Here is a 7,326-nt window from a genome sequence, read left to right as displayed (position 1 = left end):
GAGATGAGGATGAAGGGACGCGTATTGTGTTGGCTGGGGCTATTGTTATTGCCGTTAGTCTTTATTATTATTGGTTTTATTGTTTTCGTGTCTTTCTCCTCCTCTTCGTTTTCAGTCTCTTCATTATTCCTTTTTCTTTCTCTTATAAATATTTCTCCTCCTCCTTCATCTCCTCCTCCTCCTCCTCCTCCTCCTACTACTACTACTACTACATCGTACCTTTCTCCTCCTCCTCGTTTTCAGTCTTCATTATTCCTTTTTCTTTCTCTTATAAATATTTATCCTCCTCCTCCTCCTACTACTACTACTACTACTACTATTACTACTAAACTACCACAAATAACAACAATAGTAATAGCAACAGTAATACTAAAGTGAATACATATACACCGCTCTCTTCTCACAGTATTTCCAAACATATCAGTAACAGCAACACAATATTAAAATGGAGTTTAACAATAATAATCACCATCATCATCATTGCGGCCTTTTTTAAACCGCCTGAGCTGCAATTAAAACCTGAACAAATGAACACACAACTCGGACCACAACATTTCCTCGCTGCCTTGCATCATCACAGGTAGGAATACACGCGCGCACAGGTAACCAGGTTTGCAATGTTCACCTGTGATCAATTAACAGCATCATCATTATCATCAGTCATTACTTGTCTCCTCCCTTTCCCAATGTTCTCCACCTGATCCTCTGCCTGATATTAGTGTACCTCTTCTATCTCCATTTCATCTCATCACTTTTTTTTTTTTTTACAACAAAGGAGACAGCTCAATGGCACAAAAAAAGGAAACAATAATAAAAGCCCGCTACTCGCCACTCCCAAAAAAAGAATCAAAAGAGGTGGCCGAAAGAAAAGTCAATTTCGGGAAGAGAGGTGTCCTGATACCCTCCTCTTGAAAGAGTTCAAGTCGTAGGCAGGAGGAAATACAGATGAAGGAAGATTGTTCCAGAGTTAACCAGCGTGAGGGATGAAAGAGTGAAGATGCTGGTTAACTCTTGCATAAGGGGTTTGAACAGCATAGGGATTAGCATGAGTAGAAAGTCGTGTGCAGCGGGGCCGCGGGAGGGGAGGAGGCATGCAATTAGCAAATTCAGAAGAGCAGTCAGCGTGGAAATATCGATGGAAGATAGAAAGAGAGGCAACATCGCGGCGGAATTTAAGAGGTAGAAGACTATCAGTAGAAGGAGGAGAGCTGATGAGACGAAGAGCCTTAGACTCCATTCTGTCCAGAAGAGCTGTGTGAGTGGAGCCCCCCCACACGTGAGATGCATACTCCATACGAGGGCGGACAAGGCCCCTTTATATGGAAAGCAACTGCGCGGGGGAGAAGAACTGGCGGAGACGATACAGAACGCCCAACCTCGAGGAAGGTGATTTAGCGAGAGAAGAGATGTGAAGTTTCCAGTTAAGATTTTGAGTTAAGGATAGACCGAGGATGTTTAGTGTTGACGATGGTGACAGCTGAGTGTTGTCGAAGAATAGGGGATAGGTGTTTGGAAGATTGTGTCGAGTTGAAAGGTGGAGAAATTGAGTTTTTGAGGCATTGAAGGACACGAGGTTCCTTCTGCCCCAATCGGAAATGATAGCAAGGTCTGAGGTTAAGCGTTCTGCAGCCTCCAGTCTGGAGTCGTTTACTTCCTGTTGGGATGGCCTTTTATTGAAAGAAGTTGAATAATGAAGAGTGGAGTCGTTGGCGTATGAGTGGACAGGAAAGTTTGTTATCTTAAGATCATTGATGAATAACAGGAAGAGAGTGAGTGATAGGACAGAGCCCTGTGGAACACCACTGTTGATGGGTTTAGGGGAAGAACAGTGACCGTCTATCACCGCAGAGATAGAACGGCCGGAAAGGAAACTGGAGATAAAGGAACAGAGAGAGGGATAGAATCCGAAAGAGGGCAGTTTAGAAAGCAAAGACTGGTGCCAGACTCTATCGAAGGCTTTCGATATGTCTAGCGCAACAGAGAAAGTTTCACCGAAACGGCTAAGAGAGGATGACCAAGAGTCAGTTAAGAGAGCAAGAAGATCGCCAGAAGAACGCCCCTTGCGGAATCCATACTGGCGATCAGATAGGTTAGAAGTGGAAAGGTGCTTTTGAATCTTCCGGTTAAGGATGGATTAAAAAGCTTTAGATAGACAGGAAAGTAAAGCTATAGGGCGGTAGTTTGAGGGATTGGAACGGTCACCCTTCTTAGGCACAGGCTGTACAAAGGCATACTTCCAGCAGGAAGGAAAGGTAGATGTTGATAGGCAGAGACGAAAGAGTTTGATCAGGCAGGGTGTCAGCACGGAAACACAGTTTTTAAGGACAATAGGAGGCACTCCATCAGGTCCATAAGCCTTCTGAGAGTTGAGGCCAGAGAGGGCATAGAAAACATCATTTGGAGGAATCTTAATAGCAGGCATAAAGGAGTCAGAGGGGGGATGAGTAGGAGGAATATGCCCAGAATCGTCCAGGGTTGAGTTCTTACATAAAGTTTGAGCGGAGAGTTCAGCCTTAGAGACGGATGAGACGGCAGTTCTGCCGTCAGGATTAAGGAGAGGAGGGAAAGAGGAAGTAGTGAAATTGGAGGAGATAGTTTTGGCTAGATGCCAGAAGTCACGGGAAGAATTAGAAGAAGCAAGGTGTTGACATTTTCTATTGATAAAAAATGTTTTGGTAAGTCGGAGAATAGATTTGGCACGATTCCGGGCTGAAATGTAAAGGTCAAAGTTAGCGATAGTTCGAAGGCTCTGGAACCTTTTGTGAGCTGCCTCTCTATCTTTAATAGCACCTGGTCCTCTGTCTAGTGTTTGTGTACTTTATCCTACTGTAGCAAGGGTTCTAATTTGATCTCCCCACCTGGTTCTCTTTCCAGTGTTTGTTTACTCCATCCTGCTCCGGCAAAGGTTCTAAGTTCTTCTCTCCACCTGGTCATCTGTCTGGGGTTAGTGTACTCCATCCTGATCCGGTAAAGGTTCTAATTTAATTTCTCCACCTGGTTCTCTGGCTGATGTTAGTGTACTCCATCTTACTCCACCAAAGGTTCTAATTTAATCTCTCCACCTGGTTTTGTCTGGTGTTAGTGTACTCCATCCTGATCCGGTAAAGGTTCTAGTTTCAATTCTCCACCTGGTTCTCTGTCTGATGTTAGTGTACTCCATTATCTCCACCAAAGGTTCTAATTTAATATCTCCACCTGGTTTTGTCTAGTGTTAGTGTACTCCATCCTGATCCGGTAATGGTTCTAATTTCATTTCTCAACCTGGTTCTCTGTCTGATGTTAGTATACTCCATTATCTCCACCAAAGGTTCTAATTTAATCTCTCCACCTGGTTTTGTCTGGTGTTAGTATACTCCATCCTGATCCGGTAAAGGTTTTAGTTTCAATTCTTCACCTGGTTCTCTGTCTGATGTTAGTATACTCCATCCTACTCCACCAAAGGTTCTAATTTAATCTCTCCACCTGGTTATCTGTCTGATGTTGGTATACTCCATCCTGCTTCGGTAAATACTCAAGCTCAATCTCTTCACCTGGTCCTCTGTTTGTCCTGACCTTTACAGTTCTGGGTTGACACTCTGTTTGGGTTGATTCTCTGTTTGTACGTGTCTCTTTGGCTGTCCATCTCATAACAGTTCTACGCATAACATATGTGTTTGACCAGACTAATTTATTTTTTCATATTAAATCGTCTTTAACTTCCTATCTAATCACTCACGGAAATGGAAAAAAAAGTTCTACAGTTCATAAAATAAAGAAGAAAATTCCTCGCGGCAGTGAAAAACATGTACCGGACTGTAAATTAATTAATGAAGGAAAAAATAACATAAATATCCTTAACACAATTCACTTAGGCTTTGTTAATATTTATGATACAATATTATTCTGTAGCCTCTCTCTCTCTCTCTGTCTCTGTCTCTGTCTCTGTCTCTCTCTCTCTCTCTCTCTCTCTCTCTCTCTCTCTCTCTCTCTCTCTCTCTCTCTCTCTCTCTCTCTCTCTCTCTCTCTCTCTCTCTCTCTCTCTCTCTCTCTCTCTCTCTCTCTCTCTCCCTCTCTCTCTGTAACAGGAAAGTCGTTGCGATGCCACGATATTTTGAATTATTATTATTATTATCGAGAGAATGAGGAAGATGAAAGATTTCCGTTCACTAAAACCACGATTCTTTGTATGTGTGTATGTGTGTATGTATGAATGTATGATGTATGTATGTATGTATGTATGTATGTATGAAAGTATGTATGTATGTTTGTTTGCGTGTATGTGTGTATGTGTATGAATGTGTATGTATGTAGACAAGTGTATTTTGGTGTATGTCTATATGACTGCATGAGTTTATGAATGTATGTATGTATGTATGTATGTATGTATGTAGTTAGTTATCATTTTTTCCTCCAATCCATTAACGGCAAAAGTTTTATTACACGTTTTTTTTCATAAGTCTCGTTGAATGCTCGTAGAAGCGAAATAACTGTGCTGGTACGAATATATATTATGTGTGTGTGTGTGTGTGTGTGTGTGTGTGTGTGTGTGTGTGTGTGTGTGTGTGTGTGTCAACAGGACCAGGTGTGTGTCTCGGTCAGAAATGCAAGTGAACGATTTAAATGCGTACACACACACACACACACACACACACACACACACACACACACACACACACACACACACACACACAGAGAGAGAGTCTTGCAAAGTGCCGGAAAAGGATGTACAGAGGAAATTCTACAACCACATATCAACATTCTCTCTCTCTCTCTCTCTCTCTCTCTCTCTCTCTCTCTCTCTCTCTCTCTCTCTCTCTCTCTCTCTCTCTCTCTCTCTCTCTCATTTACATATTTACTTTTCCATATTCTTTCCTAGGCAACCCTTTTCTCTTCTCTCTGCACCTGCCGTCCTTATTCTCTCTCTCTCTCTCTCTCTCTCTCTCTCTCTCTCTCTCTCTCTCTCTCTCTCTCTCTCTCTCTCTCTCTCTCTCTCTCTCTCTCTCTCATTTCTCTCCCCTCTTTGCCATATAAGCAACGTCACTCGGGTTACAGAGACTAAATTTGATGTTTCTCTGTCCCTGTCTCTGTCTCTCTCTTTTTTTTTTTTTATTTAAACATGTTCAGTACATTAGTACATGGCAGTATTATTTTTCTATGCTAAAGTTCCCCCGACCGTTGGGGAGCTATTTAAAAGCTTCTGCCGATTATGTTATACAATTATATACATGTTTACGGTGGGTGTAGGAGTAGCCACCTGTGGGACGCAACCTTCATCTGCTGAGTGGACAGTTGTGTCACATCCACATCAGCAGTGAGGTTGTTCCACCACACCACCGCTGCGATGGAGAAGGCACGTTGGTGGGTGCTGGAGCGGGCCATTGGCACTTCCAGGAGGGAGGCGTTGCTCAGCACCGTTCTCGTGCTGCGCTCAGACCTCCTCCAGGTAGCCCTCAGGTCCGTCAGGTGGGGCACTAGGCCCACTTGTGCCTTGTGTAGCACCGTCAGGGCAGCGACGCGGCGACGGTGCTCCAGGCTGTTCAGCTGGTTCGTGGCTGGTCTTGCCCTTCCTTCGTGTGGGTGTTGTTGTTGTTGTTGTTGTCGCTGTGTCTCCCACTGGCTCGGTCGGTGGTGCTGGGTGCCGTTGATGAGGCGTTCAGCCCTCCTCTGTACCTTGTCTAGCAGGTTGAGGTGGCAGCGGGCGCTGGCATTCCAGGTGAGCAGTGCATACTTCATCACTGGACGGACATGTGCCTTGTAGAGGGTGTTCAGGCCCTCAGCATCGAGGAGGTTCTTCATGCGGCGCAGGAGGTTCACCTTCTGGGAGGCTTTGTGCGCCACCCTTTCAAGGTGACGGTCGAACCGCAGAAGGGAGTCCACCTCCACGCCCAGGATGTCGACGCTGGACTGTAGAGGGATGGTGTCGTTCCCGAATCTCTCTCTCTCTCTCTCTCTCTCTCTCTCTCTCTCTCTCTCTCTCTCTCTCTCTCTCTCTCTCTCTCTCTCTCTCTCTCTCTCTCTCTCTTTCATTTGCATGTATACTTTTCTATCTTCCTTCAGCACTAACCATTTTCCTCCTTCTCCTTCTCCTCCTCCTCCTCTTCCTCCTGTTCTCTGCATCACAGTAAATTAATTTTTCTTTGTGCTTTCACTTCTCTTTACCAGTCCATTACCGCTGTTGCCTCTCCTCCTCTTTATCTTACATTACCCGCTGTCAGAGAGAGAGAGAGAGAGAGAGAGAGAGAGAGAGAAAGAATCCTCCATCCTCCCTTTATCAACTCTGCATGCCATACGAACAAACAACAACCCCCCCCTTCTCTATCTCTCTCTCTCTCTCTCTCTCTCTCTCTCTCTCTCTCTCTCTCTCTCTCTCTCTCTCTTGTATATCTAAAGGGCCAGACCATCTGCCTCCTTGCCTCGAGTGGGGTAGGAGGGGGGCCCCTTAATGTATATATACACACACACACACACACACACACACACACACACACACACACACACACACACACACACACACACACACACACACACACACACACCTGCCCTGCCATACATTTATTCATTAACAGACAAAGATTCAATTTAGAGATATACAAATAGAGATAGATAGATAGATCGATAGACAGATAGATAGATGGATAGATAGGTAGATAGACAGACGGATTTATAAGGCTGGAGAATATAATTATATAAGTGAATTAGATGAGAGAGAGAGGCTATACAAACAGAAACATTAGACTCCTCCCATTATTTTATTTTTTTCTTTATCAATTTTTCTCTCTCCCTTCTGTTTTCTCCTTACTTCCCACTCTTTCATTATTTTCTTTTTTCTTTCCCCTTTTCCCTTTCTTCCTCCTTTATTCTTTTCTTTTTTCTTTCCCCTTTTCCTCTTTTTCCTCCTTTATTATTTTCTATTTTTCTTTCCCCTTTTCCTTTTCTTCCTCCTTTTTTTTCCTGTCATTACATTCTTTTCCCTTTTATTTTTCTCTCTTACTCTGATATTTTCTCTCTACTTTCTCCTTACTAGTCTGCTTTATTTCCACTCTCGTCCCTTCTTTTCTTCCTTTTTTACTTTCCCATTTTCTCTTTCTTTCTTCTCGTTTCTTTTTCTCCTTATCTACTCTTCCTTCCCTTTCTTCCCACTTTCCCTTTCATCTTTTCTCTCTTCCTACTTCTTCTTCTTTCTTTCTTCAGTTGCTTCCTTCTTTTCTCAACCCCTCTTTCCACTTCATTCACTTCCTTCTATTTCTATTCTTTCATCTTTTCTCTTCTTTCTCCTTTTTCCATTTTCACCAACTCATTTTCATTCCTTCCTTTTTTTTACCTCTCTCTCTCTGTTTCCATCTTTCT

Source organism: Eriocheir sinensis, chromosome 42, assembly GCF_024679095.1.
Source record: "Eriocheir sinensis breed Jianghai 21 chromosome 42, ASM2467909v1, whole genome shotgun sequence".
Lineage (NCBI taxonomy): Eukaryota > Metazoa > Arthropoda > Malacostraca > Decapoda > Varunidae > Eriocheir > Eriocheir sinensis.
This window is presented reverse-complemented; position numbering follows the sequence as displayed.